Genomic DNA, 14,890 nt, shown 5'->3' with positions numbered 1-14,890 from the left:
CCACACCTCCGTGCTCGGCTCGCCCACGGCACTGGACATCCTTCCTCCGCACAAAGTACCCGAAAAACGCCCCTTAAAACAAATAAAAGGTAATTTAACACGAGAACGGTCACCCATTTTTACTATGGTTTGGTGTTCGAAAAACAAACAAAAATAAAACCAAAAAAAAGGAATGCAACACGAGGACTTCCCAGGAGGTCACCCATCCTAGTACTACTCTCGCCCAAGCACGCTTAACTTCGGAGTTCTGATGGGATCCGGTGCTTTAGTGCTGGTATGATCGCATCCGTCATATCCTGCGTCCTCCTTCCTCTTATGCCCACACCTCCGTGCTCGGCTCGCCCACGGCACTGGACATCCTTCCTCCGCACAAAGTACCCGAAAAACGCCCCTTAAAACAAATAAAAGGTAATTTAACACGAGAACGGTCACCCATTTTTACTATGGTTTGGTGTTCGAAAAACAAACAAAAATAAAACCAAAAAAAAAGGAATGCAACACGAGGACTTCCCAGGAGGTCACCCATCCTAGTACTACTCTCGCCCAAGCACGCTTAACTTCGGAGTTCTGATGGGATCCGGTGCTTTAGTGCTGGTATGATCGCATCCGTCATATCCTGCGTCCTCCTTCCTCTTATGCCCACACCTCCGTGCTCGGCTCGCCCACGGCACTGGACATCCTTCCTCCGCACAAAGTACCCGAAAAACGCCCCTTAAAACAAATAAAAGGTAATTTAACACGAGAACGGTCACCCATTTTTACTATGGTTTGGTGTTCGAAAAACAAACAAAAATAAAACCAAAAAAAAGGAATGCAACACGAGGACTTCCCAGGAGGTCACCCATCCTAGTACTACTCTCGCCCAAGCACGCTTAACTTCGGAGTTCTGATGGGATCCGGTGCTTTAGTGCTGGTATGATCGCATCCGTCATATCCTGCGTCCTCCTTCCTCTTATGCCCACACCTCCGTGCTCGGCTCGCCCACGGCACTGGACATCCTTCCTCCGCACAAAGTACCCGAAAAACGCCCCTTAAAACAAATAAAAGGTAATTTAACACGAGAACGGTCACCCATTTTTACTATGGTTTGGTGTTCGAAAAACAAACAAAAATAAAACCAAAAAAAAGGAATGCAACACGAGGACTTCCCAGGAGGTCACCCATCCTAGTACTACTCTCGCCCAAGCACGCTTAACTTCGGAGTTCTGATGGGATCCGGTGCTTTAGTGCTGGTATGATCGCATCCGTCATATCCTGCGTCCTCCTTCCTCTTATGCCCACACCTCCGTGCTCGGCTCGCCCACGGCACTGGACATCCTTCCTCCGCACAAAGTACCCGAAAAAACGCCCCTTAAAACAAATAAAAGGTAATTTAACACGAGAACGGTCACCCATTTTTACTATGGTTTGGTGTTCGAAAAACAAACAAAAATAAAACCAAAAAAAAGGAATGCAACACGAGGACTTCCCAGGAGGTCACCCATCCTAGTACTACTCTCGCCCAAGCACGCTTAACTTCGGAGTTCTGATGGGATCCGGTGCTTTAGTGCTGGTATGATCGCATCCGTCATATCCTGCGTCCTCCTTCCTCTTATGCCCACACCTCCGTGCTCGGCTCGCCCACGGCACTGGACATCCTTCCTCCGCACAAAGTACCCGAAAAACGCCCCTTAAAACAAATAAAAGGTAATTTAACACGAGAACGGTCACCCATTTTTACTATGGTTTGGTGTTCGAAAAACAAACAAAAATAAAACCAAAAAAAAAGGAATGCAACACGAGGACTTCCCAGGAGGTCACCCATCCTAGTACTACTCTCGCCCAAGCACGCTTAACTTCGGAGTTCTGATGGGATCCGGTGCTTTAGTGCTGGTATGATCGCATCCGTCATATCCTGCGTCCTCCTTCCTCTTATGCCCACACCTCCGTGCTCGGCTCGCCCACGGCACTGGACATCCTTCCTCCGCACAAAGTACCCGAAAAACGCCCCTTAAAACAAATAAAAGGTAATTTAACACGAGAACGGTCACCCATTTTTACTATGGTTTGGTGTTCGAAAAACAAACAAAAATAAAACCAAAAAAAAGGAATGCAACACGAGGACTTCCCAGGAGGTCACCCATCCTAGTACTACTCTCGCCCAAGCACGCTTAACTTCGGAGTTCTGATGGGATCCGGTGCTTTAGTGCTGGTATGATCGCATCCGTCATATCCTGCGTCCTCCTTCCTCTTATGCCCACACCTCCGTGCTCGGCTCGCCCACGGCACTGGACATCCTTCCTCCGCACAAAGTACCCGAAAAACGCCCCTTAAAACAAATAAAAGGTAATTTAACACGAGAACGGTCACCCATTTTTACTATGGTTTGGTGTTCGAAAAACAAACAAAAATAAAACCAAAAAAAAGGAATGCAACACGAGGACTTCCCAGGAGGTCACCCATCCTAGTACTACTCTCGCCCAAGCACGCTTAACTTCGGAGTTCTGATGGGATCCGGTGCTTTAGTGCTGGTATGATCGCATCCGTCATATCCTGCGTCCTCCTTCCTCTTATGCCCACACCTCCGTGCTCGGCTCGCCCACGGCACTGGACATCCTTCCTCCGCACAAAGTACCCGAAAAACGCCCCTTAAAACAAATAAAAGGTAATTTAACACGAGAACGGTCACCCATTTTTACTATGGTTTGGTGTTCGAAAAACAAACAAAAATAAAACCAAAAAAAAGGAATGCAACACGAGGACTTCCCAGGAGGTCACCCATCCTAGTACTACTCTCGCCCAAGCACGCTTAACTTCGGAGTTCTGATGGGATCCGGTGCTTTAGTGCTGGTATGATCGCATCCGTCATATCCTGCGTCCTCCTTCCTCTTATGCCCACACCTCCGTGCTCGGCTCGCCCACGGCACTGGACATCCTTCCTCCGCACAAAGTACCCGAAAAACGCCCCTTAAAACAAATAAAAGGTAATTTAACACGAGAACGGTCACCCATTTTTACTATGGTTTGGTGTTCGAAAAACAAACAAAAATAAAACCAAAAAAAAGGAATGCAACACGAGGACTTCCCAGGAGGTCACCCATCCTAGTACTACTCTCGCCCAAGCACGCTTAACTTCGGAGTTCTGATGGGATCCGGTGCTTTAGTGCTGGTATGATCGCATCCGTCATATCCTGCGTCCTCCTTCCTCTTATGCCCACACCTCCGTGCTCGGCTCGCCCACGGCACTGGACATCCTTCCTCCGCACAAAGTACCCGAAAAACGCCCCTTAAAACAAATAAAAGGTAATTTAACACGAGAACGGTCACCCATTTTTACTATGGTTTGGTGTTCGAAAAACAAACAAAAATAAAACCAAAAAAAAGGAATGCAACACGAGGACTTCCCAGGAGGTCACCCATCCTAGTACTACTCTCGCCCAAGCACGCTTAACTTCGGAGTTCTGATGGGATCCGGTGCTTTAGTGCTGGTATGATCGCATCCGTCATATCCTGCGTCCTCCTTCCTCTTATGCCCACACCTCCGTGCTCGGCTCGCCCACGGCACTGGACATCCTTCCTCCGCACAAAGTACCCGAAAAACGCCCCTTAAAACAAATAAAAGGTAATTTAACACGAGAACGGTCACCCATTTTTACTATGGTTTGGTGTTCGAAAAACAAACAAAAATAAAACCAAAAAAAAAGGAATGCAACACGAGGACTTCCCAGGAGGTCACCCATCCTAGTACTACTCTCGCCCAAGCACGCTTAACTTCGGAGTTCTGATGGGATCCGGTGCTTTAGTGCTGGTATGATCGCATCCGTCATATCCTGCGTCCTCCTTCCTCTTATGCCCACACCTCCGTGCTCGGCTCGCCCACGGCACTGGACATCCTTCCTCCGCACAAAGTACCCGAAAAAACGCCCCTTAAAACAAATAAAAGGTAATTTAACACGAGAACGGTCACCCATTTTTACTATGGTTTGGTGTTCGAAAAACAAACAAAAATAAAACCAAAAAAAAGGAATGCAACACGAGGACTTCCCAGGAGGTCACCCATCCTAGTACTACTCTCGCCCAAGCACGCTTAACTTCGGAGTTCTGATGGGATCCGGTGCTTTAGTGCTGGTATGATCGCATCCGTCATATCCTGCGTCCTCCTTCCTCTTATGCCCACACCTCCGTGCTCGGCTCGCCCACGGCACTGGACATCCTTCCTCCGCACAAAGTACCCGAAAAAACGCCCCTTAAAACAAATAAAAGGTAATTTAACACGAGAACGGTCACCCATTTTTACTATGGTTTGGTGTTCGAAAAACAAACAAAAATAAAACCAAAAAAAAGGAATGCAACACGAGGACTTCCCAGGAGGTCACCCATCCTAGTACTACTCTCGCCCAAGCACGCTTAACTTCGGAGTTCTGATGGGATCCGGTGCTTTAGTGCTGGTATGATCGCATCCGTCATATCCTGCGTCCTCCTTCCTCTTATGCCCACACCTCCGTGCTCGGCTCGCCCACGGCACTGGACATCCTTCCTCCGCACAAAGTACCCGAAAAACGCCCCTTAAAACAAATAAAAGGTAATTTAACACGAGAACGGTCACCCATTTTTACTATGGTTTGGTGTTCGAAAAACAAACAAAAATAAAACCAAAAAAAAGGAATGCAACACGAGGACTTCCCAGGAGGTCACCCATCCTAGTACTACTCTCGCCCAAGCACGCTTAACTTCGGAGTTCTGATGGGATCCGGTGCTTTAGTGCTGGTATGATCGCATCCGTCATATCCTGCGTCCTCCTTCCTCTTATGCCCACACCTCCGTGCTCGGCTCGCCCACGGCACTGGACATCCTTCCTCCGCACAAAGTACCCGAAAAACGCCCCTTAAAACAAATAAAAGGTAATTTAACACGAGAACGGTCACCCATTTTTACTATGGTTTGGTGTTCGAAAAACAAACAAAAATAAAACCAAAAAAAAGGAATGCAACACGAGGACTTCCCAGGAGGTCACCCATCCTAGTACTACTCTCGCCCAAGCACGCTTAACTTCGGAGTTCTGATGGGATCCGGTGCTTTAGTGCTGGTATGATCGCATCCGTCATATCCTGCGTCCTCCTTCCTCTTATGCCCACACCTCCGTGCTCGGCTCGCCCACGGCACTGGACATCCTTCCTCCGCACAAAGTACCCGAAAAACGCCCCTTAAAACAAATAAAAGGTAATTTAACACGAGAACGGTCACCCATTTTTACTATGGTTTGGTGTTCGAAAAACAAACAAAAATAAAACCAAAAAAAAGGAATGCAACACGAGGACTTCCCAGGAGGTCACCCATCCTAGTACTACTCTCGCCCAAGCACGCTTAACTTCGGAGTTCTGATGGGATCCGGTGCTTTAGTGCTGGTATGATCGCATCCGTCATATCCTGCGTCCTCCTTCCTCTTATGCCCACACCTCCGTGCTCGGCTCGCCCACGGCACTGGACATCCTTCCTCCGCACAAAGTACCCGAAAAACGCCCCTTAAAACAAATAAAAGGTAATTTAACACGAGAACGGTCACCCATTTTTACTATGGTTTGGTGTTCGAAAAACAAACAAAAATAAAACCAAAAAAAAGGAATGCAACACGAGGACTTCCCAGGAGGTCACCCATCCTAGTACTACTCTCGCCCAAGCACGCTTAACTTCGGAGTTCTGATGGGATCCGGTGCTTTAGTGCTGGTATGATCGCATCCGTCATATCCTGCGTCCTCCTTCCTCTTATGCCCACACCTCCGTGCTCGGCTCGCCCACGGCACTGGACATCCTTCCTCCGCACAAAGTACCCGAAAAACGCCCCTTAAAACAAATAAAAGGTAATTTAACACGAGAACGGTCACCCATTTTTACTATGGTTTGGTGTTCGAAAAACAAACAAAAATAAAACCAAAAAAAAGGAATGCAACACGAGGACTTCCCAGGAGGTCACCCATCCTAGTACTACTCTCGCCCAAGCACGCTTAACTTCGGAGTTCTGATGGGATCCGGTGCTTTAGTGCTGGTATGATCGCATCCGTCATATCCTGCGTCCTCCTTCCTCTTATGCCCACACCTCCGTGCTCGGCTCGCCCACGGCACTGGACATCCTTCCTCCGCACAAAGTACCCGAAAAACGCCCCTTAAAACAAATAAAAGGTAATTTAACACGAGAACGGTCACCCATTTTTACTATGGTTTGGTGTTCGAAAAACAAACAAAAATAAAACCAAAAAAAAAGGAATGCAACACGAGGACTTCCCAGGAGGTCACCCATCCTAGTACTACTCTCGCCCAAGCACGCTTAACTTCGGAGTTCTGATGGGATCCGGTGCTTTAGTGCTGGTATGATCGCATCCGTCATATCCTGCGTCCTCCTTCCTCTTATGCCCACACCTCCGTGCTCGGCTCGCCCACGGCACTGGACATCCTTCCTCCGCACAAAGTACCCGAAAAACGCCCCTTAAAACAAATAAAAGGTAATTTAACACGAGAACGGTCACCCATTTTTACTATGGTTTGGTGTTCGAAAAACAAACAAAAATAAAACCAAAAAAAAGGAATGCAACACGAGGACTTCCCAGGAGGTCACCCATCCTAGTACTACTCTCGCCCAAGCACGCTTAACTTCGGAGTTCTGATGGGATCCGGTGCTTTAGTGCTGGTATGATCGCATCCGTCATATCCTGCGTCCTCCTTCCTCTTATGCCCACACCTCCGTGCTCGGCTCGCCCACGGCACTGGACATCCTTCCTCCGCACAAAGTACCCGAAAAACGCCCCTTAAAACAAATAAAAGGTAATTTAACACGAGAACGGTCACCCATTTTTACTATGGTTTGGTGTTCGAAAAACAAACAAAAATAAAACCAAAAAAAAGGAATGCAACACGAGGACTTCCCAGGAGGTCACCCATCCTAGTACTACTCTCGCCCAAGCACGCTTAACTTCGGAGTTCTGATGGGATCCGGTGCTTTAGTGCTGGTATGATCGCATCCGTCATATCCTGCGTCCTCCTTCCTCTTATGCCCACACCTCCGTGCTCGGCTCGCCCACGGCACTGGACATCCTTCCTCCGCACAAAGTACCCGAAAAACGCCCCTTAAAACAAATAAAAGGTAATTTAACACGAGAACGGTCACCCATTTTTACTATGGTTTGGTGTTCGAAAAACAAACAAAAATAAAACCAAAAAAAAAGGAATGCAACACGAGGACTTCCCAGGAGGTCACCCATCCTAGTACTACTCTCGCCCAAGCACGCTTAACTTCGGAGTTCTGATGGGATCCGGTGCTTTAGTGCTGGTATGATCGCATCCGTCATATCCTGCGTCCTCCTTCCTCTTATGCCCACACCTCCGTGCTCGGCTCGCCCACGGCACTGGACATCCTTCCTCCGCACAAAGTACCCGAAAAACGCCCCTTAAAACAAATAAAAGGTAATTTAACACGAGAACGGTCACCCATTTTTACTATGGTTTGGTGTTCGAAAAACAAACAAAAATAAAACCAAAAAAAAGGAATGCAACACGAGGACTTCCCAGGAGGTCACCCATCCTAGTACTACTCTCGCCCAAGCACGCTTAACTTCGGAGTTCTGATGGGATCCGGTGCTTTAGTGCTGGTATGATCGCATCCGTCATATCCTGCGTCCTCCTTCCTCTTATGCCCACACCTCCGTGCTCGGCTCGCCCACGGCACTGGACATCCTTCCTCCGCACAAAGTACCCGAAAAACGCCCCTTAAAACAAATAAAAGGTAATTTAACACGAGAACGGTCACCCATTTTTACTATGGTTTGGTGTTCGAAAAACAAACAAAAATAAAACCAAAAAAAAAGGAATGCAACACGAGGACTTCCCAGGAGGTCACCCATCCTAGTACTACTCTCGCCCAAGCACGCTTAACTTCGGAGTTCTGATGGGATCCGGTGCTTTAGTGCTGGTATGATCGCATCCGTCATATCCTGCGTCCTCCTTCCTCTTATGCCCACACCTCCGTGCTCGGCTCGCCCACGGCACTGGACATCCTTCCTCCGCACAAAGTACCCGAAAAACGCCCCTTAAAACAAATAAAAGGTAATTTAACACGAGAACGGTCACCCATTTTTACTATGGTTTGGTGTTCGAAAAACAAACAAAAATAAAACCAAAAAAAAAGGAATGCAACACGAGGACTTCCCAGGAGGTCACCCATCCTAGTACTACTCTCGCCCAAGCACGCTTAACTTCGGAGTTCTGATGGGATCCGGTGCTTTAGTGCTGGTATGATCGCATCCGTCATATCCTGCGTCCTCCTTCCTCTTATGCCCACACCTCCGTGCTCGGCTCGCCCACGGCACTGGACATCCTTCCTCCGCACAAAGTACCCGAAAAACGCCCCTTAAAACAAATAAAAGGTAATTTAACACGAGAACGGTCACCCATTTTTACTATGGTTTGGTGTTCGAAAAACAAACAAAAATAAAACCAAAAAAAAAGGAATGCAACACGAGGACTTCCCAGGAGGTCACCCATCCTAGTACTACTCTCGCCCAAGCACGCTTAACTTCGGAGTTCTGATGGGATCCGGTGCTTTAGTGCTGGTATGATCGCATCCGTCATATCCTGCGTCCTCCTTCCTCTTATGCCCACACCTCCGTGCTCGGCTCGCCCACGGCACTGGACATCCTTCCTCCGCACAAAGTACCCGAAAAACGCCCCTTAAAACAAATAAAAGGTAATTTAACACGAGAACGGTCACCCATTTTTACTATGGTTTGGTGTTCGAAAAACAAACAAAAATAAAACCAAAAAAAAAGGAATGCAACACGAGGACTTCCCAGGAGGTCACCCATCCTAGTACTACTCTCGCCCAAGCACGCTTAACTTCGGAGTTCTGATGGGATCCGGTGCTTTAGTGCTGGTATGATCGCATCCGTCATATCCTGCGTCCTCCTTCCTCTTATGCCCACACCTCCGTGCTCGGCTCGCCCACGGCACTGGACATCCTTCCTCCGCACAAAGTACCCGAAAAACGCCCCTTAAAACAAATAAAAGGTAATTTAACACGAGAACGGTCACCCATTTTTACTATGGTTTGGTGTTCGAAAAACAAACAAAAATAAAACCAAAAAAAAGGAATGCAACACGAGGACTTCCCAGGAGGTCACCCATCCTAGTACTACTCTCGCCCAAGCACGCTTAACTTCGGAGTTCTGATGGGATCCGGTGCTTTAGTGCTGGTATGATCGCATCCGTCATATCCTGCGTCCTCCTTCCTCTTATGCCCACACCTCCGTGCTCGGCTCGCCCACGGCACTGGACATCCTTCCTCCGCACAAAGTACCCGAAAAACGCCCCTTAAAACAAATAAAAGGTAATTTAACACGAGAACGGTCACCCATTTTTACTATGGTTTGGTGTTCGAAAAACAAACAAAAATAAAACCAAAAAAAAAGGAATGCAACACGAGGACTTCCCAGGAGGTCACCCATCCTAGTACTACTCTCGCCCAAGCACGCTTAACTTCGGAGTTCTGATGGGATCCGGTGCTTTAGTGCTGGTATGATCGCATCCGTCATATCCTGCGTCCTCCTTCCTCTTATGCCCACACCTCCGTGCTCGGCTCGCCCACGGCACTGGACATCCTTCCTCCGCACAAAGTACCCGAAAAAACGCCCCTTAAAACAAATAAAAGGTAATTTAACACGAGAACGGTCACCCATTTTTACTATGGTTTGGTGTTCGAAAAACAAACAAAAATAAAACCAAAAAAAAGGAATGCAACACGAGGACTTCCCAGGAGGTCACCCATCCTAGTACTACTCTCGCCCAAGCACGCTTAACTTCGGAGTTCTGATGGGATCCGGTGCTTTAGTGCTGGTATGATCGCATCCGTCATATCCTGCGTCCTCCTTCCTCTTATGCCCACACCTCCGTGCTCGGCTCGCCCACGGCACTGGACATCCTTCCTCCGCACAAAGTACCCGAAAAAACGCCCCTTAAAACAAATAAAAGGTAATTTAACACGAGAACGGTCACCCATTTTTACTATGGTTTGGTGTTCGAAAAACAAACAAAAATAAAACCAAAAAAAAGGAATGCAACACGAGGACTTCCCAGGAGGTCACCCATCCTAGTACTACTCTCGCCCAAGCACGCTTAACTTCGGAGTTCTGATGGGATCCGGTGCTTTAGTGCTGGTATGATCGCATCCGTCATATCCTGCGTCCTCCTTCCTCTTATGCCCACACCTCCGTGCTCGGCTCGCCCACGGCACTGGACATCCTTCCTCCGCACAAAGTACCCGAAAAACGCCCCTTAAAACAAATAAAAGGTAATTTAACACGAGAACGGTCACCCATTTTTACTATGGTTTGGTGTTCGAAAAACAAACAAAAATAAAACCAAAAAAAAGGAATGCAACACGAGGACTTCCCAGGAGGTCACCCATCCTAGTACTACTCTCGCCCAAGCACGCTTAACTTCGGAGTTCTGATGGGATCCGGTGCTTTAGTGCTGGTATGATCGCATCCGTCATATCCTGCGTCCTCCTTCCTCTTATGCCCACACCTCCGTGCTCGGCTCGCCCACGGCACTGGACATCCTTCCTCCGCACAAAGTACCCGAAAAACGCCCCTTAAAACAAATAAAAGGTAATTTAACACGAGAACGGTCACCCATTTTTACTATGGTTTGGTGTTCGAAAAACAAACAAAAATAAAACCAAAAAAAAAGGAATGCAACACGAGGACTTCCCAGGAGGTCACCCATCCTAGTACTACTCTCGCCCAAGCACGCTTAACTTCGGAGTTCTGATGGGATCCGGTGCTTTAGTGCTGGTATGATCGCATCCGTCATATCCTGCGTCCTCCTTCCTCTTATGCCCACACCTCCGTGCTCGGCTCGCCCACGGCACTGGACATCCTTCCTCCGCACAAAGTACCCGAAAAACGCCCCTTAAAACAAATAAAAGGTAATTTAACACGAGAACGGTCACCCATTTTTACTATGGTTTGGTGTTCGAAAAACAAACAAAAATAAAACCAAAAAAAAAGGAATGCAACACGAGGACTTCCCAGGAGGTCACCCATCCTAGTACTACTCTCGCCCAAGCACGCTTAACTTCGGAGTTCTGATGGGATCCGGTGCTTTAGTGCTGGTATGATCGCATCCGTCATATCCTGCGTCCTCCTTCCTCTTATGCCCACACCTCCGTGCTCGGCTCGCCCACGGCACTGGACATCCTTCCTCCGCACAAAGTACCCGAAAAACGCCCCTTAAAACAAATAAAAGGTAATTTAACACGAGAACGGTCACCCATTTTTACTATGGTTTGGTGTTCGAAAAACAAACAAAAATAAAACCAAAAAAAAGGAATGCAACACGAGGACTTCCCAGGAGGTCACCCATCCTAGTACTACTCTCGCCCAAGCACGCTTAACTTCGGAGTTCTGATGGGATCCGGTGCTTTAGTGCTGGTATGATCGCATCCGTCATATCCTGCGTCCTCCTTCCTCTTATGCCCACACCTCCGTGCTCGGCTCGCCCACGGCACTGGACATCCTTCCTCCGCACAAAGTACCCGAAAAACGCCCCTTAAAACAAATAAAAGGTAATTTAACACGAGAACGGTCACCCATTTTTACTATGGTTTGGTGTTCGAAAAACAAACAAAAATAAAACCAAAAAAAAGGAATGCAACACGAGGACTTCCCAGGAGGTCACCCATCCTAGTACTACTCTCGCCCAAGCACGCTTAACTTCGGAGTTCTGATGGGATCCGGTGCTTTAGTGCTGGTATGATCGCATCCGTCATATCCTGCGTCCTCCTTCCTCTTATGCCCACACCTCCGTGCTCGGCTCGCCCACGGCACTGGACATCCTTCCTCCGCACAAAGTACCCGAAAAACGCCCCTTAAAACAAATAAAAGGTAATTTAACACGAGAACGGTCACCCATTTTTACTATGGTTTGGTGTTCGAAAAACAAACAAAAATAAAACCAAAAAAAAAAGGAATGCAACACGAGGACTTCCCAGGAGGTCACCCATCCTAGTACTACTCTCGCCCAAGCACGCTTAACTTCGGAGTTCTGATGGGATCCGGTGCTTTAGTGCTGGTATGATCGCATCCGTCATATCCTGCGTCCTCCTTCCTCTTATGCCCACACCTCCGTGCTCGGCTCGCCCACGGCACTGGACATCCTTCCTCCGCACAAAGTACCCGAAAAACGCCCCTTAAAACAAATAAAAGGTAATTTAACACGAGAACGGTCACCCATTTTTACTATGGTTTGGTGTTCGAAAAACAAACAAAAATAAAACAAAAAAAAAAGGAATGCAACACAAGGACTTCCCAGGAGGTCACCCATCCTAGTACTACTCTCGCCCAAGCACGCTTAACTTCGGAGTTCTGATGGGATCCGATGCTTTAGTGCTGGTATGATCGCATCCAGTCATATCCTGCGTCCTCCTTCCTCTTATGCCCACACCTCCGTGCTCGGCTCGCCCACGGCACTGGACATCCTTCCTCCGCACAAAGTACCCGAAAAACGCTACTTAAAACAAATAAAAGGTAATTTAACACGAGAACGGTCACCCATTTTTACTATGGTTTGGTGTTCGAAAAACAAACAAAAATAAAACCAAAAAAAAAGGAATGCAACACGAGGACTTCCCAAGAGGTCACCCATCCTAGTACTACTCTCGCCATAGCACGCTTAACTTCGGAGTTCTGATGGGATCTGGTGCTTTAGTGATGGTATGATCGCATCCGTCATATCCTGCGTCCTCCTTCCTCTTATGCCCACACCTCCGTGCTCGGCTCGCCCACGGCACTGGACATCCTTCCTCCGCACAAAGTACCCGAAAAACGCCCCTTAAAACAAATAAAAGGTAATTTAACACGAGAACGGTCACCCATTTTTACTATGGTTTGGTGTTCGAAAAACAAACAAAAATAAAACCAAAAAAAAGGAATGCAACACGAGGACTTCCCAGGAGGTCACCCATCCTAGTACTACTCTCGCCCAAGCACAGCTTAACTTCGGAGTTCTGATGGGATCCGGTGCTTTAGTGCTGGTATGATCGCATCCATCATATCCTGCGTCCTCCTTCCTCTTATGCCCACACCTCCAGTGCTCGGCTCGCCCACGGCACTGGACATCCTTCCTCCGCACAAAGTACCCGAAAAACGCCCCTTAAAACAAATAAAAGGTAATTTAACACGAGAACGGTCACCCATTTTTACTATGGTTTGGTGTTCGAAAAACAAACAAAAATAAAACCAAAAAAAAAGGAATGCAACACTGAGGACTTCCCAGGAGGTCACCCATCCTAGTACTACTCTCGCCCAAGCACAGCTTAACTTCGGAGTTCTGATGGGATCCGGTGCTTTAGTGCTGGTATGATCGCATCCGTCATATCCTGCTGTCCTCCTTACCTCTTATGCCCACACCTCCGTGCTCGGCTCGCCCACGGCACTGGACATCCTTCCTCCGCACAAAGTACCCGAAAAACGCCCCTTAAAACAAATAAAAGGTAATTTAACACGAGAACGGTCACCCATTTTTACTATGGTTTGGTGTTCGAAAAACAAACAAAAATAAAACCAAAAAAAAGGAATGCAACACGAGGACTTCCCAGGAGGTCACCCATCCTAGTACTACTCTCGCCCAAGCACGCTTAACTTCGGAGTTCTGATGGGATCTGGTGCTTTAGTGCTGGTATGATCGCATCCGTCATATCCTGCGTCCTCCTTCCTCTTATGCCCACACCTCCGTGCTCGGCTCGCCCACGACACTGGACATCCTTCCTCCGCACAAAGTACCCGAAAAACGCCCCTTAAAACAAATAAAAGGTAATTTAACACGAGAACGGTCACCCATTTTTACTATGGTTTGGTGTTCGAAAAACAAACAAAAATAAACCAAAAAAAGGAATGCAACACGAGGACTTCCCAGGAGGTCACCCATCCTAGTACTACTCTCGCCCAAGCACGCTTAACTTCGGAGTTCTGATGGGATCCGGTGCTTTAGTGCTGGTATGATCGCATCCGTCATATCCTGCGTCCTCCTTCCTCTTATGCCCACACCTCCGTGCTCGGCTCGCCCACGGCACTGGACATCCTTCCTCCGCACAAAGTACCCGAAAAACGCCCCTTAAAACAAATAAAAGGTAATTTAACACGAGAACGGTCACCCATTTTTACTATGGTTTGGTGTTCGAAAAACAAACAAAAATAAAACAAAAAAAAGGAATGCAACACGAGGACTTCCCAGGAGGTCCCCCATCCTAGTACTACTCTCGCCCAAGCACGCTTAACTTCGGAGTTCTGATGGGATCCGGTGCTTTAGTGCTGCTATGATCGCATCCGTCATATCCTGCGTCCTCCTTCCTCTTATGCCCACACCTCCATGCTCAGCTCGCCCACGGCACTGGACATCCTTCCTCCGCACAAAGTACCCGAAAAACGCCCCTTAAAACAAATAAAAGGTAATTTAACACGAGAACGGTCACCCATTTTTACTATGGTTTGGTGTTCGAAAAACAAACAAAAATAAAACCCACACCTCCGTGCTCGGCTCGCCCACGGCACTGGACATCCTTCCTCCGCACAAAGTACCCGAAAAACGCCCCTTAAAACAAATAAAAGGTAATTTAACACGAGAACGGTCACCCATTTTTACTATGGTTTGGTGTTCGAAAAACAAACAAAAATAAAACCAAAAAAAAGGAATGCAACACGAGGACTTCCCAGGAGGTCACCCATCCTAGTACTACTCTCACCCAAGCACGCTTAACTTCGGAGTTCTGATGGGATCTGGTGCTTTAGTGCTGGTATGATCGCATCCGTCATATCCTGCGTCCTCCTTCCTCTTATGCCCACACCTCCGTGCTCGGCTCGCCCACGGC

The 14,890-nt window shown here is 47.8% G+C and overlaps 46 non-coding genes across 46 annotated transcripts; all 46 read right to left on the bottom strand.

Moving 5' to 3' along the window:
* Nucleotides 1-169: 169 nt before the first annotated feature.
* LOC118475173 (5S ribosomal RNA) lies at nucleotides 170-288 on the bottom strand. The gene has a single exon (XR_004854660.1). It is a non-coding gene; the product is annotated as a 5S ribosomal RNA (ribosomal RNA).
* Nucleotides 289-489: 201 nt separating this feature from the next.
* Nucleotides 490-608, bottom strand: LOC118475171 (5S ribosomal RNA). The gene has a single exon (XR_004854658.1). It is a non-coding gene; the product is annotated as a 5S ribosomal RNA (ribosomal RNA).
* Nucleotides 609-808: 200 nt separating this feature from the next.
* On the bottom strand, nucleotides 809-927 carry LOC118475170 (5S ribosomal RNA). The gene has a single exon (XR_004854657.1). It is a non-coding gene; the product is annotated as a 5S ribosomal RNA (ribosomal RNA).
* A 200-nt stretch (nucleotides 928-1,127) lies between these two features.
* Nucleotides 1,128-1,246, bottom strand: LOC118475169 (5S ribosomal RNA). The gene has a single exon (XR_004854656.1). It is a non-coding gene; the product is annotated as a 5S ribosomal RNA (ribosomal RNA).
* A 201-nt stretch (nucleotides 1,247-1,447) lies between these two features.
* On the bottom strand, nucleotides 1,448-1,566 carry LOC118475168 (5S ribosomal RNA). Its single transcript, XR_004854655.1, has one exon. It is a non-coding gene; the product is annotated as a 5S ribosomal RNA (ribosomal RNA).
* A 201-nt stretch (nucleotides 1,567-1,767) lies between these two features.
* LOC118475167 (5S ribosomal RNA) lies at nucleotides 1,768-1,886 on the bottom strand. The gene has a single exon (XR_004854654.1). It is a non-coding gene; the product is annotated as a 5S ribosomal RNA (ribosomal RNA).
* Nucleotides 1,887-2,086: 200 nt separating this feature from the next.
* LOC118475166 (5S ribosomal RNA) lies at nucleotides 2,087-2,205 on the bottom strand. Its single transcript, XR_004854653.1, has one exon. It is a non-coding gene; the product is annotated as a 5S ribosomal RNA (ribosomal RNA).
* A 200-nt stretch (nucleotides 2,206-2,405) lies between these two features.
* Nucleotides 2,406-2,524, bottom strand: LOC118475165 (5S ribosomal RNA). The gene has a single exon (XR_004854652.1). It is a non-coding gene; the product is annotated as a 5S ribosomal RNA (ribosomal RNA).
* A 200-nt stretch (nucleotides 2,525-2,724) lies between these two features.
* Nucleotides 2,725-2,843, bottom strand: LOC118475164 (5S ribosomal RNA). The gene has a single exon (XR_004854651.1). It is a non-coding gene; the product is annotated as a 5S ribosomal RNA (ribosomal RNA).
* Nucleotides 2,844-3,043: 200 nt separating this feature from the next.
* LOC118475163 (5S ribosomal RNA) lies at nucleotides 3,044-3,162 on the bottom strand. The gene has a single exon (XR_004854650.1). It is a non-coding gene; the product is annotated as a 5S ribosomal RNA (ribosomal RNA).
* A 200-nt stretch (nucleotides 3,163-3,362) lies between these two features.
* Nucleotides 3,363-3,481, bottom strand: LOC118475162 (5S ribosomal RNA). The gene has a single exon (XR_004854649.1). It is a non-coding gene; the product is annotated as a 5S ribosomal RNA (ribosomal RNA).
* A 201-nt stretch (nucleotides 3,482-3,682) lies between these two features.
* On the bottom strand, nucleotides 3,683-3,801 carry LOC118475160 (5S ribosomal RNA). The gene has a single exon (XR_004854647.1). It is a non-coding gene; the product is annotated as a 5S ribosomal RNA (ribosomal RNA).
* A 201-nt stretch (nucleotides 3,802-4,002) lies between these two features.
* Nucleotides 4,003-4,121, bottom strand: LOC118475159 (5S ribosomal RNA). The gene has a single exon (XR_004854646.1). It is a non-coding gene; the product is annotated as a 5S ribosomal RNA (ribosomal RNA).
* A 201-nt stretch (nucleotides 4,122-4,322) lies between these two features.
* Nucleotides 4,323-4,441, bottom strand: LOC118475158 (5S ribosomal RNA). The gene has a single exon (XR_004854645.1). It is a non-coding gene; the product is annotated as a 5S ribosomal RNA (ribosomal RNA).
* Nucleotides 4,442-4,641: 200 nt separating this feature from the next.
* LOC118475157 (5S ribosomal RNA) lies at nucleotides 4,642-4,760 on the bottom strand. The gene has a single exon (XR_004854644.1). It is a non-coding gene; the product is annotated as a 5S ribosomal RNA (ribosomal RNA).
* Nucleotides 4,761-4,960: 200 nt separating this feature from the next.
* LOC118475156 (5S ribosomal RNA) lies at nucleotides 4,961-5,079 on the bottom strand. The gene has a single exon (XR_004854643.1). It is a non-coding gene; the product is annotated as a 5S ribosomal RNA (ribosomal RNA).
* Nucleotides 5,080-5,279: 200 nt separating this feature from the next.
* On the bottom strand, nucleotides 5,280-5,398 carry LOC118475155 (5S ribosomal RNA). Its single transcript, XR_004854641.1, has one exon. It is a non-coding gene; the product is annotated as a 5S ribosomal RNA (ribosomal RNA).
* Nucleotides 5,399-5,598: 200 nt separating this feature from the next.
* On the bottom strand, nucleotides 5,599-5,717 carry LOC118475154 (5S ribosomal RNA). The gene has a single exon (XR_004854640.1). It is a non-coding gene; the product is annotated as a 5S ribosomal RNA (ribosomal RNA).
* Nucleotides 5,718-5,917: 200 nt separating this feature from the next.
* On the bottom strand, nucleotides 5,918-6,036 carry LOC118475153 (5S ribosomal RNA). Its single transcript, XR_004854639.1, has one exon. It is a non-coding gene; the product is annotated as a 5S ribosomal RNA (ribosomal RNA).
* Nucleotides 6,037-6,237: 201 nt separating this feature from the next.
* Nucleotides 6,238-6,356, bottom strand: LOC118475152 (5S ribosomal RNA). Its single transcript, XR_004854638.1, has one exon. It is a non-coding gene; the product is annotated as a 5S ribosomal RNA (ribosomal RNA).
* Nucleotides 6,357-6,556: 200 nt separating this feature from the next.
* LOC118475151 (5S ribosomal RNA) lies at nucleotides 6,557-6,675 on the bottom strand. The gene has a single exon (XR_004854637.1). It is a non-coding gene; the product is annotated as a 5S ribosomal RNA (ribosomal RNA).
* Nucleotides 6,676-6,875: 200 nt separating this feature from the next.
* Nucleotides 6,876-6,994, bottom strand: LOC118475149 (5S ribosomal RNA). Its single transcript, XR_004854635.1, has one exon. It is a non-coding gene; the product is annotated as a 5S ribosomal RNA (ribosomal RNA).
* Nucleotides 6,995-7,195: 201 nt separating this feature from the next.
* Nucleotides 7,196-7,314, bottom strand: LOC118475148 (5S ribosomal RNA). Its single transcript, XR_004854634.1, has one exon. It is a non-coding gene; the product is annotated as a 5S ribosomal RNA (ribosomal RNA).
* Nucleotides 7,315-7,514: 200 nt separating this feature from the next.
* LOC118475147 (5S ribosomal RNA) lies at nucleotides 7,515-7,633 on the bottom strand. Its single transcript, XR_004854633.1, has one exon. It is a non-coding gene; the product is annotated as a 5S ribosomal RNA (ribosomal RNA).
* Nucleotides 7,634-7,834: 201 nt separating this feature from the next.
* On the bottom strand, nucleotides 7,835-7,953 carry LOC118475146 (5S ribosomal RNA). The gene has a single exon (XR_004854632.1). It is a non-coding gene; the product is annotated as a 5S ribosomal RNA (ribosomal RNA).
* Nucleotides 7,954-8,154: 201 nt separating this feature from the next.
* Nucleotides 8,155-8,273, bottom strand: LOC118475145 (5S ribosomal RNA). The gene has a single exon (XR_004854631.1). It is a non-coding gene; the product is annotated as a 5S ribosomal RNA (ribosomal RNA).
* Nucleotides 8,274-8,474: 201 nt separating this feature from the next.
* LOC118475144 (5S ribosomal RNA) lies at nucleotides 8,475-8,593 on the bottom strand. The gene has a single exon (XR_004854630.1). It is a non-coding gene; the product is annotated as a 5S ribosomal RNA (ribosomal RNA).
* A 201-nt stretch (nucleotides 8,594-8,794) lies between these two features.
* Nucleotides 8,795-8,913, bottom strand: LOC118475143 (5S ribosomal RNA). Its single transcript, XR_004854629.1, has one exon. It is a non-coding gene; the product is annotated as a 5S ribosomal RNA (ribosomal RNA).
* Nucleotides 8,914-9,113: 200 nt separating this feature from the next.
* Nucleotides 9,114-9,232, bottom strand: LOC118475142 (5S ribosomal RNA). The gene has a single exon (XR_004854628.1). It is a non-coding gene; the product is annotated as a 5S ribosomal RNA (ribosomal RNA).
* Nucleotides 9,233-9,433: 201 nt separating this feature from the next.
* LOC118475141 (5S ribosomal RNA) lies at nucleotides 9,434-9,552 on the bottom strand. The gene has a single exon (XR_004854627.1). It is a non-coding gene; the product is annotated as a 5S ribosomal RNA (ribosomal RNA).
* Nucleotides 9,553-9,753: 201 nt separating this feature from the next.
* Nucleotides 9,754-9,872, bottom strand: LOC118475140 (5S ribosomal RNA). The gene has a single exon (XR_004854626.1). It is a non-coding gene; the product is annotated as a 5S ribosomal RNA (ribosomal RNA).
* Nucleotides 9,873-10,073: 201 nt separating this feature from the next.
* On the bottom strand, nucleotides 10,074-10,192 carry LOC118475138 (5S ribosomal RNA). Its single transcript, XR_004854624.1, has one exon. It is a non-coding gene; the product is annotated as a 5S ribosomal RNA (ribosomal RNA).
* A 200-nt stretch (nucleotides 10,193-10,392) lies between these two features.
* On the bottom strand, nucleotides 10,393-10,511 carry LOC118475137 (5S ribosomal RNA). Its single transcript, XR_004854623.1, has one exon. It is a non-coding gene; the product is annotated as a 5S ribosomal RNA (ribosomal RNA).
* A 201-nt stretch (nucleotides 10,512-10,712) lies between these two features.
* On the bottom strand, nucleotides 10,713-10,831 carry LOC118475136 (5S ribosomal RNA). The gene has a single exon (XR_004854622.1). It is a non-coding gene; the product is annotated as a 5S ribosomal RNA (ribosomal RNA).
* Nucleotides 10,832-11,032: 201 nt separating this feature from the next.
* LOC118475135 (5S ribosomal RNA) lies at nucleotides 11,033-11,151 on the bottom strand. The gene has a single exon (XR_004854621.1). It is a non-coding gene; the product is annotated as a 5S ribosomal RNA (ribosomal RNA).
* A 200-nt stretch (nucleotides 11,152-11,351) lies between these two features.
* Nucleotides 11,352-11,470, bottom strand: LOC118475134 (5S ribosomal RNA). The gene has a single exon (XR_004854620.1). It is a non-coding gene; the product is annotated as a 5S ribosomal RNA (ribosomal RNA).
* A 200-nt stretch (nucleotides 11,471-11,670) lies between these two features.
* LOC118475133 (5S ribosomal RNA) lies at nucleotides 11,671-11,789 on the bottom strand. Its single transcript, XR_004854619.1, has one exon. It is a non-coding gene; the product is annotated as a 5S ribosomal RNA (ribosomal RNA).
* Nucleotides 11,790-11,991: 202 nt separating this feature from the next.
* Nucleotides 11,992-12,110, bottom strand: LOC118475132 (5S ribosomal RNA). The gene has a single exon (XR_004854618.1). It is a non-coding gene; the product is annotated as a 5S ribosomal RNA (ribosomal RNA).
* A 201-nt stretch (nucleotides 12,111-12,311) lies between these two features.
* LOC118475351 (5S ribosomal RNA) lies at nucleotides 12,312-12,430 on the bottom strand. Its single transcript, XR_004854847.1, has one exon. It is a non-coding gene; the product is annotated as a 5S ribosomal RNA (ribosomal RNA).
* Nucleotides 12,431-12,632: 202 nt separating this feature from the next.
* Nucleotides 12,633-12,751, bottom strand: LOC118475375 (5S ribosomal RNA). The gene has a single exon (XR_004854874.1). It is a non-coding gene; the product is annotated as a 5S ribosomal RNA (ribosomal RNA).
* Nucleotides 12,752-12,951: 200 nt separating this feature from the next.
* Nucleotides 12,952-13,071, bottom strand: LOC118475366 (5S ribosomal RNA). Its single transcript, XR_004854864.1, has one exon. It is a non-coding gene; the product is annotated as a 5S ribosomal RNA (ribosomal RNA).
* A 202-nt stretch (nucleotides 13,072-13,273) lies between these two features.
* LOC118475377 (5S ribosomal RNA) lies at nucleotides 13,274-13,394 on the bottom strand. Its single transcript, XR_004854877.1, has one exon. It is a non-coding gene; the product is annotated as a 5S ribosomal RNA (ribosomal RNA).
* A 202-nt stretch (nucleotides 13,395-13,596) lies between these two features.
* Nucleotides 13,597-13,715, bottom strand: LOC118475348 (5S ribosomal RNA). The gene has a single exon (XR_004854844.1). It is a non-coding gene; the product is annotated as a 5S ribosomal RNA (ribosomal RNA).
* Nucleotides 13,716-13,913: 198 nt separating this feature from the next.
* LOC118475131 (5S ribosomal RNA) lies at nucleotides 13,914-14,032 on the bottom strand. The gene has a single exon (XR_004854617.1). It is a non-coding gene; the product is annotated as a 5S ribosomal RNA (ribosomal RNA).
* A 199-nt stretch (nucleotides 14,033-14,231) lies between these two features.
* On the bottom strand, nucleotides 14,232-14,350 carry LOC118475361 (5S ribosomal RNA). The gene has a single exon (XR_004854858.1). It is a non-coding gene; the product is annotated as a 5S ribosomal RNA (ribosomal RNA).
* A 360-nt stretch (nucleotides 14,351-14,710) lies between these two features.
* LOC118475360 (5S ribosomal RNA) lies at nucleotides 14,711-14,829 on the bottom strand. The gene has a single exon (XR_004854857.1). It is a non-coding gene; the product is annotated as a 5S ribosomal RNA (ribosomal RNA).
* Nucleotides 14,830-14,890: the final 61 nt, after the last annotated feature.

This window comes from Zea mays, unplaced genomic scaffold (assembly GCF_902167145.1).
Source record: "Zea mays cultivar B73 unplaced genomic scaffold, Zm-B73-REFERENCE-NAM-5.0 scaffold_43, whole genome shotgun sequence".
In the NCBI taxonomy this organism is placed as follows: Eukaryota; Viridiplantae; Streptophyta; class Magnoliopsida; order Poales; family Poaceae; genus Zea; species Zea mays.
Note: the sequence above shows the minus strand (reverse complement) of the source record. Positions and strands in the feature narration are given on the sequence as shown.